General features: G+C 38.8%; 1 protein-coding gene across 1 annotated transcript in view; it reads right to left on the reverse strand.

The window, feature by feature from the left end:
- Positions 1 to 17,556, reverse strand: part of Larp4b (La ribonucleoprotein 4B) — a 79,929-nt gene that overhangs the window by 61,491 nt on the left and 882 nt on the right. The gene's annotated exons all lie outside the window — the stretch shown is intronic.

Genomic DNA, 17,556 nt, shown 5'->3' on the forward strand with positions numbered 1-17,556 from the left:
TCCCTGTATTTGTTCATACAGAACCCTAAAAGAACATGAAGGATTTGAGAGTCGGAGTGAGTCCTTGCTTTCATTTTGCATGTGCCGGTAATGGAATTTAAACAGCCCTGGAATTTACTTCCAAAAAGCTGAAGCATGCAATCAATCACTGCCTGGCAAGATACAGACTTTCTGCCCTCAGACAACTTCTTGTTCTTATTCTGTACTGTGTCCTCTTCCAATAAGCATGAAAAGTTGTTTCTACAAACCCTTCACACAATTCCACAAGAGGAAAAGCCAGAGAGAAAAAGGAGACAAGCACATTAGGATTATCATCCTAAAATGCAGCCTTGGCTGATTCACCGATCTTCCTTTGTCACTAAGGAAACACATTATCAGGAAATGCTATAGAAGGCACTTGGGGTCTCTGCAGGGTTCAAGACAACACAACTATTTTATCTAACCTAAATTGGGAGAGAGCATATAAGAGGGAAAAAAAGGTTTTAATTAAAATGTTAAAGAAATCCCATATGAAAAGTTAGCCAAACCCAGCCTGGTTAGAATACATTCTGACATATATTTTGGGGGGGGGGGTCTTTTTTTAAAGAACTGTTTCGTCAGTTTAATGTCCCAGGGCTTGCAATGCCTCACCTAGCAGTCAGTATACCATTTATTTCCTTTACTAGTTCAACTGTGCTGGGCTTATCTGTGCCTTCTTCCATCCCTGCAGAGATGTCTGTTACTTGATCCTGCCCATTTGTTGTCGGAGCTATGGCAATTCAATTTGTGTGCTTCTGTTTACTCAAGCCATCTGTTCACAGAAGATGTACATAAGGTGGTGTATGCTGTAATCTAGTTCTTGGGAGGTGGAGAGAGGAATATCTCAAGTTGAGACTAATTGGACTACATGGCTAGACCATGTCTCAAATAACAAAGTACATACAGATTCCAAAGAAAGAGAAGAACAACTTGTCAACAATCCATATGTACTGCAACTGTCCTGACAAAAGCAGGACTGCCCGATTCCAATCTTTTCTATTGGTTGTACCCTAGAAACTGCATATATGTACTTCCTCACTTGGCAGCTTTATTAACTATCTTTTGAGTAAAGGATCATTTTCTTGAGACAACTGACACTCCCCATAAAAATCTTCACCCATTTACATTTGGAAACGAAATTTGTTTCAAGGAATTCAGAATCAGTGCTCCAACACAGAAGACCTTCAAGACCCAAATATCCTCTTAAGAAATCTATCATGGAGAATTGTTGAATGGGAAAAATCTCTATTCACCTCATCCTTTGTCTTCGAAGACTGCAGATCATATTCTATTACACATTCAAATGTATATTCACAATTAAGTGTCCCAAATGAAAACATACAAAACTGGGTAGACAGAGGTTTTAGGCAAATTTAAAAGTGAGTATTTAAAGGAGGGTGATGCTAGAGCTGGAAAACAGTTCTACTCCAACAGGGGCACTACCTATTCCTAGGAACAGAGCTGAAACCACACCTAAAAGCTGAGGTTCTGACTACTCAAAGCTGGTTTAGAGGTTCTAGCAAGAGAATATAGGTATTCATAGACCCTCCACCAAAGATCAGTCCTCTATAGCAAAAGTCAACTTCTCCAGCTGAGCATACAGCTTTTAGAGGGGCGCACACACAGCAGTAAGGGATATCCACCTAGCTAGGTAGATTGGCCAATCAGTCCTGGAAACGTGGAGTGCCAATGTCAGTCAGACTGCTCTTATATAGAGATGTCTGACTCTTCTGGGGGGGGATATAATTTCTTAAAATGTTTGTCTGCACTCTTTGTATAAGAATTAAATAATTAGTTTAAGAAAAAATAAAAAACAAAACAACAACAACAAAAACAGCTGGGCAGTGGTGGCACATGCCTTTAATCCCAGCAGAGGCAGGTGGTATTCTTGAATTCGAGGCTAGCCTGGTGTACTGTGCAAGTTCCAGGATAGGCAAGGTCACACAGAGAAACCTTGGCTGAAAAAAAACAAAAAAATAAATAAATAAATTAGCAAGAAAACAACTTTATACCGGAGACAGATAGTATTTTTACTTCTTTCTCCTAAGGAAAATTAATTTCTACAAAAACTAAAATGATCCAGTTTCCTAGAATGTTCAATCAAAACTTCACTGGGGGAGGGGGGATGACTTCTAATCTGTATTAATCAGTCAATAAACCCAAACAAAGCAAGGATATCTTTACTGTGTAATGAAGGGCAATGAAACTCAGGAAGCAATGACTCTCTAGAAAGGGAACAGCTATTTGCCAGTGACAAAGCAGGTGCCAGTTACAGAAATGGCTGCTTGTCTTGTTCAAAGCCCTCAACTACAGCCCTTACTATTTCCTCACGTCATGTATATCACCTTCCTTAAAAGCTAAAAGCCAATGAATGAGCTGAGGGTGATGGAAGGTTTACCTACAGTTCCAGCCGCTTGGGGGGTTGGGGCAGGAGAATTACTTTGAGCCCTAGTTGTTGGAGACCAGCCTGGGTAACAACTCAAGACTGCAACTCAAACTGAATAAAGAAATGAATAAATAAACAACTCATTTAACAGAATTATAAGTAATGAGAAAACATCTTACTGATATATAAATATGCAGCCTTCTCTCTCAAATTTAATATTTTTGTGTATATATGAAAGTATGCAGCCAGGCAGTGGTGGCACATGCCTTAAATTCCAGCACGTAGAAGCTGATCTCTGTGAGTTCGAGGCCAGCCTGCTCTACAGAGTTCCAGGACAGCCAGAAACCCTATCTTGAAAAACTAAAAATAAATAAGTACAAATAAATAAAAGTATGTAGATAAAATATGGTATTTATGTTTAATACTTCAATAAAAGGGAACTAGTTCCTAGCAATTATAATCCTTTATTGCTCCCGGAAAAAAAAAAAATCACACCTCATAAGTGAAGGCAAGGTGCCTAAATATAGCCTGTGATGGTTTAAAAAAAGAAAGAAAAACATGAATATGAATGGAGTTTTAGGGGGAAAGCCAAACAACCAACTGGAAGTTCAATGGCTCTATATATTAGCCCCCAACTATGACCTGGATCCCATTTCCTGTCTTTCCTCATCTTCAACATCCTCCCGTAAACTGTTTCAAAGAGCCGAGGGCTACAGATGGCTCAATGGTACAGAGGACCTGGGTTTAGTTTTTAGTACCCACAGAGCAACTCATAAGTTCCAGCAGATCTGACACCTTATTCTAGCCTCCAAGGGCACCAGGCACATATTCAGTGCACAGATATATGCTCAGGAAAAAGCACTCATACATATAAAAATAAGTCACTTTTTATAAATTAACCAAATCTTGACTCAAAAGACAGAAAAGATGTGACATGAGAGGAGCAGCAGAGATCAACCCTGAGTGGATGACCTCATGACCTTTTTCCTGGGAGCCTGTCTAGAGACTGGCTTTCCAGACATGCTTTCCACAGCCTGCTCCTGTCTCCAGCCTCATCAGCCATTAACAGTCTCTCCACCACTGCACTACTGGATGGATCTATCAACAGCACACACAGCCCAACTTCGAGGCTGCTTTGCCTTCTCCCTTCTGGCCTGGTGCTTCTGCTTCTGTAGCTACTGTTCCTCAAACACCCTGAAATGGTCTTCTTGTGTGCTAAGCACAATAAGAAACTCTGGATCCCATGCAATTGGAAGGGACTGCAAAAAGCAAGTAAGTAATTTCAAAAATGTGCATATTTAACTTGAACTTTATATGTGTTCCTCGATGTTCTTTCTCACATAAGCTATAATGTATCGTCATTGTTTTTTAAAAGCACATCTAATACACATGAAAAACAATATAAATACAAAATGTTTATAGAAGGATTATTCTTGTGTGTGTGTGTGTGTGTGTGTGTGTGTGTGTGTGTGTGTACAACCTTTCATGTCACCCTAAGAAACTCTCACAAGCCATTTTCCTGAAGACAGGGACTGGAACCTGCCAAGTAGATCAGGCTGACTGGGCAGTGAGCCTATGGATCCTTCTGTCTCTGACTCCCCAGAGGTGGGCTTTCCAGTACACCACCATACATCCAGCTTTTTGTTTTCTTTTTTCTATTTATTTACTTTACCTTGTTGTATTAATGTTTTGCCTGTATGCATATATGTGTACCGAGTGCATGCTTGGAGATCCCCTGGAACTAGCATTATGGTTTGTGTGGGTGCTGGGAATAGAAACCAGGTCTTCTGCAAGAACAACAAATGCTCTTAACTACTAAGCCAACTCTTCTCCAGTACCCAACTTTTCTTTATGTGGGCTCTGAGCTATCTCCCCTGACCCTCCCATTACAAATATTTATCATTTCTTAGTGAATGAAAACACTCAAAATTCTCTCTTGGCTATTTTGATTTCCAAGATACAGTATTCATTTACAGTAATTAAATGATGTAATTGCACTAACATAAAGATCAATGTGAACAGGTTATAAGGCTTTGGTAATTTGCCAAAGAGAAGCCTAACAGCCACAGAGCAGAGCATTCCACAGGTGCCCAAGGGTTTCAAAGGAAGAGTGCCAAATCTGGTGAATGTAATCAGAAACTATGTGGCTCTGGAGCTCTGCTTCTTCTCCTTGAGTTATACCCTTGTGCTCACTTTTCACAAGGCCAAGTACAACTGTATGTTAAATTTCAAGGCAGCTATCTAATCAAGAGATAGTGAAATTTTTATGGTCTGACAGACCCCATATATCAATTGTTTAAGTAAGTCATTAGCCCCATTGCATTTTTAAAACATAAAAATTGATAACCTCTACTTCAAGAATATGCAAACCACTCTCAATTAAAAACCTGCAAATAAATTGCTATAGCCTCTTCTCAAATAAGGCTCACTGCTACATTCCATGTTATTAAATTCTTCAGAAAGCCAGTATCTCTGAAACAAATTACTACCCTAACTTCTTAGTTTCTTTACACCTTCCAGGATTTCACCAGGCAAGCTGACCTTCCTAAAGCCTGGGCCTCATCAGTTCAGTTCAAACTCTCTAGCCTGTCCTCACGATGAAGTAGAAATAAATATGGCTATTTGGGCATTACTTTTCTTCCTTTCAACAAAGTCTGTGTTGGTGATATTTCTTACTAGCCCTTTCTATCCTGGAATATGGCATATCAGATTATGATCATCCCACCAACTCCAAAATTTTATCCCAGGGAAAAAGGACACCTGTGCCTGCCTGGCTGCCTTGCTCACCACCGTGCTCCTAACACAGTACCTACTAAAGCAGAATCCCATTAAGTGCATGTCTAATGATTCTTTTTTTGTGGCAATAAATGTGGGAAGAATTGTCTATCAATTAAAATAGAAAGCACAAGAAAATGAGATGATTCCAAGTAAAACTTTCATTCCAAATGATGGGTTACACACAAAAAGACAGTATTTCCAAGTTAGGGTAAAATTACTTAGTAAATTTTCATTTTTATCTCTAGATTTAGTGTGTGTGCTTAAGTGTGCATCCAAAGATACACTTGAGATCTCAGAGTTTACATATAAAATTAAAGAGACATTAAAAATTAATTTAGTATTAAAACAACCAGTCATAAAGAAGTCTCTGAATGGTAAACACATACTAAGTAAATTATTTGTATGGGAGAGGCAGGTAAAAATACTGTTTTGAAAATCTGCTGAAAGCTTTGTGAATTCTCTCCCTGGAAAATATATTTAATATAAATGTCCAATACTTAAGCCAGAAACCTGCAAATTCATTTTAGCCTTTTCTCAAATAAGCTTCATTTCTACATTCCAATGTCACTATATTCTTCAGAAAATCATTATCTCTGAACCAAATTCCTACTCCAAATTCTCAGGATCCCATCAGAGTGAACATAGGCTAAAAAGCCCAACTAAAAGTTGTGCTCCAAGACATGGAACTGAACTCCATCCCTGTCAGGCACAACAACCTCATTCACCTGGGTTTTCTCATTAATAACATTGTGAAGACATCTTAGAACAATGCAGTAGCTGGTACACTATGTGCGTAAGACACCTGGTCATGACTATTCCTGGACAGACAACAGCTAGATTCAAAAATTCTGAAATACCAAACTGTTCACTAAGTCGCGTTATCGAACTACAGTCTTCAAGTATTAAGCACTACAATTGCAGCCACTTTAAAGTTTCCCAAAATAACAGTGTATTAAAACATAATGGATATTCTCTACCATGTGCAGAAGCGATACAACATTTAAAAAGAATTTAAGTTCCAAAATAAACTAAGAATCAAATCTCACTTTGGCTTGGTACTCTAAAGAACTGCCCCAGCCTCTCTATTTCAGAAAGTAGGTTATAACTCAGTTATTTAGGATTATATTCCCTTTTCAGAAGATAACATACTTCACAGTTGAACAAGCAGAGAATCCACACCAGCATTTGTAATTCCAATTAGCTGTATGGGGTGTGGCTCAGTGGCATAGTACTTGCCTACCATGTGAGAGAACCTGAACTCAACCTTAAGGACCACAAGTCAGTTTTGTTTGTTTCTTAAAAAGAAGCTTGGTAAAATTGCCCATCAACACAACTACTGTTTAGCTACTTTTTAGTAAGCTAAATGAACTTGCTCAGTACTATTCAGTGGTATACTTCCAGCTTCAACAAAAACATTTAAACATTCTCATCAGAGCCTATAATATCTTTTCTTTTTGAAATGGTCTTGTTATATAGAACACACTAGCCTTGAAGGTGGAATCCTTCTGACTGTTCTTCCTGAGTACTAGGAGTACAGAGGTGGGTACTACCCCCACTGTAGAGCCTGCATGTCTGATATAAGCCTCCAGATACACATTATTGTGTTTTCTGGATCCAAGGTGCTGAACAACACCGGCTCTTTGCCAAGAGGCTGAGCATTGTCATAAAGGGTTGAAAGCATGAAAATAGAAAACAAGATCACTTTCTGTCCTTCCTGTACTGGATAATGCAAAGCAAACTGTTTTCTGGCCTCAGAATCCCAAACTGTAAAACAGGTGTGCTTATCAATAGCTCAGTCTTCTGAATTATAAAACAAGCACACTGTTGTGTGAGCTCCTACAAAGTATTTACTCTTTAATTTTGTGGGAAAACTATTGTTAAACTGAAATCCTGATATACACCAGTTGTTTTGCTTGAACACAGAAAACCAAACCACAGCAAAGCTTTAAAAAAAAATTGACTTTTCCTTCTAGTTTGAGTCTCTTTTTAAAAAGGCCAAGGATGCAGGTGGTGGTGGTGCACGCCTTTAATCCCAGCACTCGGGAGGCAGAGACAATCGGATCTCTGTGAGTTCGAGGCCAGCCTGGGCTACCAAGTGAGTTCCAGGAAAGGGGCAAAGCTACACAGAGAAACCCTGTCTCAGGGGGAAAAAAAAAAAAAGGTCAAGGATGCTCAGCATAGTGGTACACATCCTTAATCCCAGAACTAGGGAGGCAGAAGCAGGGGCATCTCTGTGAGTTCAAGGCCAGCCAAGAGATATAGAATGGAACTCTGTCTTTGAAAACAACAAAGCAGGTGGATCTCTGAATTTGAGGCCAGCCTGGTCTAAAAAGAGAGTTCCAGGACAGCCAGAGATACACAGAGAAACCCTGTCTTGAAAAACCAAATCAACCAAACAAGCAAAAAACAACAAAAGTCACACATACAAATGCAAGATATGACAGTAGACCTCTGAGCCTATACATGGGCTCCCATGTTAGTATCAAGGATACTAAAATGAACAACTGTATGAATGCTTTAGTAAGAAAACCATGTAATTTATATGCATTTCTCTTCTGTTACTCTTTCTTAAAGGTGAATTATAACCCAGTCTGTCTATATTATACAAATTGGGGGGATTCTAATCACAAGTTATTACTACTTCCCTATCTGCATCAAGGTTCCTGGATATTCTAAAATGACAAAATCCTTAGTTTTCCTTGCATACAGTCATGCACTACATAACATTTATGTCAAAGATAATGCAAGCTAAAGTCTCAGGGCAGGGTAGGGACTGGAGGAAACATCAGTGAGCGAAGAGCACCTGATGCTTTTGAGTCTGAACGTGAGGCTGCTCGAGGATGAACAGCAGCAGGGTTAGAGTTCAGTTTCCAACACCCATGATGAGTAGATCTGAGCTTTCCATAACTTCACCCCTAGGAAACAGGACACCCTCTTCTGGCTTCTGTGGACACCTGCATACACATGCCACACACAGAAACACAATAGGAAATGGTAAAAATAAATCTTTTTTTTTTTTTTTTAAGGGAAGAGTCTGAATGTAATTGGCTCCCATAATCTCATAGGGAGTGACATTGTTAGGAGGTGTGGCTTTGTTGGAGTGGGTGTGGCCTTGTTGGAGGAAGTGTGTCACTGTGAGGGCAGGCTTTGGTGTTTCCTATGTTCAGGATACCACCCAGTATCTCAGTTGACTTCCTGTTGCCTGTAAATTGCAGACCTCTCTCAGCTATTTACTCCAGCACCACATCTGCACACATGCTGTCATGCTCCCTTTCATGATGATAATGGACTTAAATGTTTTGGGTTTTTTGTTTTGTCATTAAGAGATGTCCGCCAGGCGGTGGTGGCGCATGCCTTTAATCCCAGCACTCAGGAGGCAGAGGCAGGCGGATCTCTGTGAGTTCGAGGCCAGCCTGGTCTACCAAGTGAGTTCCAGGAAAGGCGCAAAGCTACACAGGGAAACCCTGTCTCGAAAAACCAAACAAAAAAAAATAAAAAAATAAAAAGAGTTGTCTGGTCATGGTGTCTCTTCACAGCAATAAAAACCCTGAGACAATGCTCTAGAAGAGGACTGGAGTTTGATTCCCAGCACCCATACCAAGAGGCTCACAACGGTCTGTAACTCCTGCTCCAAGGAATCTTACACCCTCTCTCTGGCTTCTGTGGGCACCTGCACTCACATGTACATACCCTCCCACCACCCCATCCTGACACACAATAAGTAAATAAAAAATAAGAATTCCAACTGCCTACTGCTGCTGTAGCTGTTGCAACATATCTAATACCTATTTGCAACATGTTACTCACCATTGTAGCAATGCTAATATAAACAAACCTACTGCACTGCCAGGTGTGTAAAAACACTTGCAATAATGTGCACATAATACTCAATAATGATCATAAATGACCTTTACTAATTTATACCTTTACTATGCCATACTTTTATTGTTTGGGTATACCGTTTGTTAAGTAAAAATAATATTACTATAAAACAGCATGCCATGTTGTGTGGGCAGCATTTTTACAAATCTTTCAGTGTAAGCCTTGACTACATCAAAAGGCTATGTGAAGTGACTAGCCTATCCTATCTATGTTTGTGCTAAGCATGTGGAAAGATGGTGCTTAGGATTAAGAACATGTACTGATCTTCTAGAAAACCTGAGTTCCAGTCCCAGTACCTACATGGGGAGCTCACAATTACCTGTACTCCAGGTAGATCCAATGCTTCTGGCCTCCCTAGGCACCTGCCCATCACTCCAGTTTTTAAAAAATGCAAATAAATCTTTAAAAAAAGGATCTGCTTTTAAAATTAAAGTGTTTCTTTAAATTCTGCAACAGATATAAAGTTAATGTTTTCCTCAATGTCAAGGCTGGTTTTACAGGCTTGCAAGTGTTCTGACTGAGCACTACAAAGTACAATGAGCCTAGGATGGCTCCCAGTCGACACTGGGAAAAAGGCAGAAAACCATGAGTTGCAGGCCAGTCCCAGCTTCTTATCTGGACACTGAATTGTAGTGAGTTACAGTCCTGACTCTGCCACTAATCCGCTAGCTATATTTCTAACCAAGAGCAACTTCTTTGGACTTCATAGTCTTCAGAGCTCTAAAATCCTATGATAAGATACTGTTTTCCGCCAGGCGGTGGTGGTGCACGCCTTTCATCCCACCACTCGGGAGACAGAGCCAGGTGGATCCCTGTGAGTTCGAGGCCAGCCTGGTCTACAAAGCAAGTTCCAGGAAAGGCACAAAGCTACACAGAGAAACCCTGTCTCGAAAAACAAACAAACAAACAAACAAACAAACAAAAAAAGATACTGTTTTCCTGGTAATTGATAATTAGTTATCAAATCTCAACTGACAAAAGAGTATAGACCAAAACTCAAAATCTCAGAAAATGACTGTACTATCTGAAAGTGGTATTAATTTTTACCTAACACTCTATGAGTATCTAATAATTCCAGACAGGTAACAATGGCATTAATAAAAACAAAACACTTCATGAACCTGGACTAAAGCTTATTAAATACAGTTAATCCTAAACACTTGGTAACTGTTCTTTACAATAAACTTGCTCCACACACTCAAACTGAAAACTGGAAGTTAAATGATCCAGCATTTTTTGCCTCCCCTCCACATAAAACTATGAGCTGATACAATTTTGGAGTGTATAATGGATCTTTAAAAATATCTGGGGGTTGGGGATTTAGCTCAGTGGTAGAGCACTTGCCTAGCAAGTGCAAGGCCCTGGGTTCAGTCCTCAGCTCTGGAAAAAAAAATCTGTAGTTTTTTATCTTCAGTTATAACCTCACATGTTTCATGAAAAACATATACTATATATTATAACCCAGCTTGAAAGACACAGCATGCTGAGTCTCCCTGAGTTTGAGTGAAACCTACTAAAAGACAATCATTCTGAATTGCAAGGTACTCCATAGGAACAGTTTAAACTTCCCATGTCATGGAGATTTAAATTCTATATCCTGAAGGCTTCTGGCACTTTTGGTTCTGGCAATTCTTTTTTATGTTTAGGTTTAACTCACCCTAAATTAGCCAGTCCTGAAGGATAATTTCAGTATAAGAGGTTTAAGTTCATTATACAGAAAAGCGTAAGAACTATGAAAAAGCACAGAACACACAACACTCATTGGGGACACTGCTTCCTGTATTTTACCCTTTGTTCTTCCTCATGATTCTCTCCCTCCCTAAAGGTGTAAAGAAGGGAATAGTGCTGATTCACCAATTACTCATCTGCACGGTCTGTACTCCAATTGACCTGTTAAAGAAAAACCACTAATTTGCATTCTGGCAATGATAACAATAACTGGGGAGATATGGGTGTCAGCTACTAAGGTTAACAGGACTTAATGATCATGCTAGTTAGTTCTAGCTAAGAATAAAACCAAGCACCCCCATAAACAGAATTCATGTGACACACTAACAAAAAGTTAAAATATTATAGATTGTCTTTTACATGTTCTTACCTCCTAAAAGCATAAAAGAAAATGCTTTTACCTTTCTGAATTTAAAAGTGAACTTTTCCACAGGACTTTAAATCTACTTTTAAAAGGTTTTGATCACACATCACGTTAAGTTGTTATGGCAATGGACTTTCACTCCATGAAAGTATTCTTCAGGAAGGAGATCTTTCTTCTGATTCCTTGTAAGAAAGAAGTACCACCTTCTCCAACTAGACAAAACTTTTCCCTCTCTGCAGACCCTGGTTACAAATAACTGGGAATACTTTTACAAGTTACTGTTATTGACTAAAGCAGAGATATACAATTCAAGTGCAGGTACTTAATGGAGATACAAATCTCAGCAATGAAACATAAGGATACAACATAATCAACAAGGAGGGTCAGAAAAGTATCAATAAGTCTTCACAGACTACAAAAAGCCTGTGTGTGTGTGTGTGTGTGTGTGTATGTGTGTGTGTCCCCACTCCTGCTCATTCTGCCTCCACAAAAAGCCTGTGTGTGTGTGTGTGTGTGTGTGTGTGTGTGTGTGTCTCCCCACACCTGCTCAGGTACTGGGACTAAAGGTGTGTGTCACCACACCCAGCTTATAGAAAGGTTGTACAAGGTATTATTTAAAATGAATGTTGAAACTGTTCACAAAGAGTAACAATCACTGAACTGTAACTTTACATCAAGTTGGCCAAAGGGTTTGCACCCTGTACTGGGATCAACCCACAATAAAAATACAAAGCTTTCTGAAATGTGAAAACAAAATGTTCCCATTTTTCAGATGTTACTAAAAAAAGAATGTTAGTTTGCTTTGATAAAATCTGAACTAACAATATACTTTTAAACAACTGACAAATGCTAGCAAAGCTAAGGTGTGTTTTTAAACTATTTTCTAAACCTGCACACTTTTTTGGGGCGTTGATTGCACACGCCTTTAATCCCAGCATTTGGAGGCAATGGCTGGTGGATCTCTGAGTTCAAGGCCAGCCTGGTCTACAAAGTGAATTCCAGAACAAGCCAGAGATACACAGAGAAACCCTGTCTCAAAAAAACAGTAATAATAATAATAATAATAATAATAATAATAATAATAATAATAAAAAAACATACATGATTTTGTACAACAAAAACTATAGGAATTTAAGTAAGCTACCCCTCATTTAGACAGGAACTGGACCTTTTCAACTATGGCCAAGAGAAGAATAAATTAGGGATTGTGCCTTGCCATGCCACTAAGTAAAATTCCTGTCTGCGAGCTCATTTCTGCCTCTTCTGTATTACTTTCCATAAAGCAGAACAAGTATTTTCTTATATGTGTTGATTTTATCTCTATTTATGTATGGCACAGACGTGGCAGACTACAACCTTTAGGAATCAGTTCTCTCTTTCAACCATCTGGGATCTGGAGGTTAACTTGGTGGCAAACATCTTTAACCTGCTCAGCTACCTCAACCAGCCTCAAAACTATTTTTAAAAGGCAATTCTGATCATGTAATTCATCAGTTAATAACCCTCCAAGTGTTTCCTAATTTTCTCAGGATAAACAACAAAATCCTAAATCTACAGAGATATCCTAGGCCCTATAAGACCAGCTCCCACCTACTTCTTCCAGCTCTTTCACCACATTAAGACATTTCTACATTAATTTGTCACAAGCTCTTTGTTCCTGCCCATCTCAGAGTCACTGCAACATTATTCTCTTTGCTGAGAAGGCTACTCTCATCTCCTGCCTTCTCTCAGTACTTCCCTCCAGATCCACATCTCTAACCTACTGAACACCAACTTTTATACTGTGTTAAGTGGCTATATACCTGCCTTAGTGAACACTACATGCAGCCAAAAGAAGACCAGTTATTTGCTGATTTGCCATCACAAGGCTGGGATGTATTAAATTTCCCAGGGAGCTAGAGGAACAACTCTACAGCATTTGCCTGTGATTCATAAGATTCAATTCCTAGCACCACACACACACACACAAATCATTTATTTTGGCACATTATGTGTTTGATACTCTCCTGGGGTCTGGGGTAAATAACAATGAATAAAACAGACAAAATCAGGGGTTGGGGATTTAGCTCAGTGGTAGAGCGCTTGCTGTTTTAATCATGAAGGATTTGCATTGGAGTGATGCTGCTGATTTCATCTTTTTTTTCTTGCCATTCTTATCAGCTTCTGAGGCCTAGGCATTGTGGTATTGAAAATATTTCATACTTAACACAAAGGGGAAACATACTGCCTCATTTTTTAGAGGGAGCTTAATATTCACTGATTCAAGACTTAGTTATCACTGAAAATATCCTTTTAAAGTTTGTATGCTAAGTCTTCCTTAAAGCTTGTTAATCAGGATGTTTCTTATTTGCTTGATTAAAATACTGCTGTATTTGCACAAGCTGTTTTTGTCATCTCCATCCAGATACTGCTTTTCAAGCACATACATCCTGGTTACGTGGTGCTTCCTAGAAATTATCAGGACTGTCCCAAGCTCTGTGACTAGCCCACTGTGAACTCACTGTGTCTTCATTCCTGCTCCAAGACCTTCTAGGTTTCCTGTCCTCTGTGCTTCCCTTGCCCCACAGTGTTGCTGTCTTGGCTCTTGGTAGTTTTTTTGCTTGAAATTGGATGTCCCTCCCCAAGACATTTTTAAAGTTTTGCCTAGTTATTTAATACTGCTAAGATGGCTCTTTAGGAATCATTGTCTCGGTTTCTGAATTTAGACTGAGTGCTTCTCTCTTGCTGCAGCACCCGAGTGTACCTTCATCCTTTTGAGTACAGTTAACTCAAGGACTTTTTGTAGGGAAGGCTTCTTTACACTTAAAACCTTTTTGTCCGCTTCAAGGCCTGGTGTGATGAGGGATGGAAGTAGGGCTAGGTACATCTCCCATTTGTGTAAAAGAAATTGCTGATCATGTATTTGCCTGTGTCTGTTAACAAAAGCGGACACCTGAAAAGGGATACATTACTAAAGTTTCAAAGTTTTTTGCTGACTTTTCATAGCTGTATTTAATGGATAAAGTAGATTAAGTACAGTAATTTAGCTATGAGACCTCAAATTTTATTGTCTTTCAATCTTTAAACACATCCTCTCCCTTTTTTCTTTTGCTTTCTATAGTTTCCATTAAAATTAAATTATATTAACAAAACCCAAAGCAATTATAGTATTTCTACCGTACTTATAATATTCTATTTAAAGTCATGTACTCTGGCATTCAGCTGGTGACAGCTACATGCTTCCTTGATAGTTACAGTTATCATATATATTATGTCATGTCTGCTCTAGGCTCTCTTTTTTTCCCTTTCCTTGCTGTATATTTCATCATTCTTATGGCACCATAACATGCCATACACATTATTTATTTGTGATCTGTTGTCTGTACTCTAAAGTCCATGAAGTATAGAGGGGATTTTGTCTGTTTTTTGTTTTGTTTTGTTTTGTTTTTTGGAGCTGAGGATTGAACCCAAGGCCTTGCCAGCTTTAACAAAAAATGGTGCAAAGACAAACTTTATAAAGGCACAGAGAAAGGGGGGGAGGAGCAAGGAATGGAAAGGAAGGAAGCATAGCTAAGCTAATAATTTTCCCAGTTCTTAAGGAAGACATTTACACATGGGAAAAATAAAGCAGCTTGTAAGGAATAACATTAAGGGGAAGCATTTCCAAGTTGGAATTTATCTTCCTTCTCGTCTAGTTTTGTTTCTGCTTTCACACTTAGTTATTTATTGTGTGTGTGTAGCTTAGAAGACAACTTGCAGAAGTTGGTTCTCTCCTACCATACGGGTTCTGGGGATCTGAACTCTGGTCAACAGGCTTGATAGCAAGAGTCTTTAGTGGCTGAGCCAGCTCACATGGCCCCTTCCTTTTCTTAAGGGAATCTAGAGGCTTAGTATTCCAATTCCATGCCCTAATAAGAAAATTCATTTCTAATTAAAGTAACTGCAGAGAACAGCAGCTCCAAAGACATTAACAAGTCTAACAATTAAGAGCAAACTAGTTGGCCTGGTGGTACAGCTTGTAATCACACATACTCTAAGACTCAGACAGGAGGGCAGGAAGCTCAAGGCCTGTGGGCAACTTACGTGAGACTCTTGCCTTCAAATAAAAAAATATATATTATATTTTTAAACATGGGCTGGGGGTGCAGATCAGTGGTAGAGTGCTTGCCTAGCATAACCAAGTAGCAGGGTTCAATCCTCTGTACTGCCAAATAAATCAAAGCAAAACATTTGAACTAAACTTAAGTCTCATGAATTTAACCCTCAGAAAGTAGTGTACCCACTGTGTACTCTAAAATTAACTCTCTCTCTCTCTCTCTCTCTCTCTCTCTCACACACACTCACACACACACACACACACACACACACACACAAACAAACAAAAATACCAAATAGATTACTTCACATGAAAAAATAAACAAATTGCAGCAGTAATCCTTTTCAACACAGGCTCAGCTTCAACAGCTGCATTTTCTTCCACTAGAAAAAAGTTGAAATGGTTCAATGGTGGAAATTACACAAGGACGCTGCAATGTTCTGCTCCTATCAATCTGAAATGAAGGAAGGACTATCCCTTAAACCTGAGAGTATCTACAAGAGCACTGCATGTGTTAGGAAAGTACATAGAAACTCTGCCTTCATTCTAGGGTAAGAGCAAATGGGATTTCCAGCAATTAACCTACACAGCACTTTTCCCAACCCCTAAGACCATCACACCTCACTAAAGTGGAAGACCTAGTTTATAATCCTAGCTCATATTTGGATGAAGTATGAATGCCCCATGACACAAAAACAACAGTGACAGCAGTGTGTCAGCCATTTCTTGGTAGTATCAAGCAAGCCTAAAAAGTTTGTAAACTTGTTGCAAGTCTGAGTAGTTGCAGCTACTTGAAGGCACTATTTATTGTAATTACCATTAACAACCTGATGTCCAAATTTGCACTGAACATTTTAAAATTAAACTTTAGATAACTTTGTGATAACTTCAGGAAAACAGTGAAATATTTGTTTCCTCAGAGTTCAAATGTTATCTTTGTCAAATTCTGTGCATATTTAGGGAAGCCAATAAGTTAAATTCTGTAAATCTCGGGTTTGGTTTTTGTTTTTGTTTTTTTTTTTTAACAAAATGGGCAAGACCCCAGAACATTAAATATAAAATTGTGCTGCTACTTAATTTTAGCTATTCTTCTACAGAATGTAGTAATATCAATGCTAACAAACTTGTACACCCATATAACCATCTATTTTCTCTCTGAATCCTACTCAAATATAATATAGCTCCTTTCTCCAAATTTACATTCTGCTTTAGAACCTGTCTTCTATGAGATACATGTTATCAAAGGGGGGAGGGGAGGACCTAACAATAAATTAAAATTGACAGCTATAAGATAGAATATTAAAAAAGGCAATTCAGTAACAATAAAAATACCAAAACAGCCAACATCCACATGCTTGTGTTACATCAGTCTTATGAGGCTTTTATAGATGAGAAACCCCACCACCAAGAAGATAACTTCTAATGACTAAGAGGCCAAGTCATTTTCATTCATGTAAATAAGTCAACTCGAGCCACATTAGTAGTCCAAAGTACAAGATGAAATATATTTCTAATTAGTGCAAGTTTTAAGGAGAAATATACAACTAAAAAAAGGTGCACCTTCAGAAAGCATTTCACTTTAGCAGCTCCAGCAAACCTCCTGAAGCTATTCCTTGTACAGCTTGATTACAAAACTGCCTTCTGGGATATTAAGCACGGAGAAAAGCCACAACCATTTCAATTTCTGTAAATTAACCCTGACAGTACATAAGGACAGCCAATCAGGTTGTGGAAGGATGGAAATCGCACACTGAATATACTATCAGACCACACAAAAAAGTGAACATCACTCTTCTTTCCTCTTGTGGTCTTGCAAACGTCAACTCAAAACAAATTACAAGTGCACTTTCAATATTCAACTCAATTTGAAAAGGAAAGTAGCTAAATACCCTATTAAAAACTCCTTGGTTAACTGTGTACTCCAAACTAATTCCACTGCAGCCATAGGAAGCCCTCTTGTTTATTCAGTTACGGAAAACTTCAAAGTTTCAGTTTATGATTAAGACAAAGTATTCCAGTCTCAAATGGAAGTAAGATTGAGAGGTCATTTTCTACGGGCAATTTTCTCACATTTCGAGTTAGTCCAAATTCTAGGCCACTTGAAAAATAAGGGGGAAACAGGATCACAGTCACTGAAAGTCGCAATACGCAATGACCTCAACTCTGAAACAAACTTAATGTTCTATTATACACCACTGAGAAGCAGGTGGTAAGAGGTTCCTGGCCTGTTCCCATGAGTCTTCACACTCGGTTTTTATTTTTTAACTCTTTCAAAGTCGGCCTTACTGAAATCTATCCAAAGGAAGGGGAAAAGGTAGCAACATT

The sequence above is a fragment of the Onychomys torridus genome, chromosome 5, assembly GCF_903995425.1.
Source record: "Onychomys torridus chromosome 5, mOncTor1.1, whole genome shotgun sequence".
Lineage (NCBI taxonomy): Eukaryota > Metazoa > Chordata > Mammalia > Rodentia > Cricetidae > Onychomys > Onychomys torridus.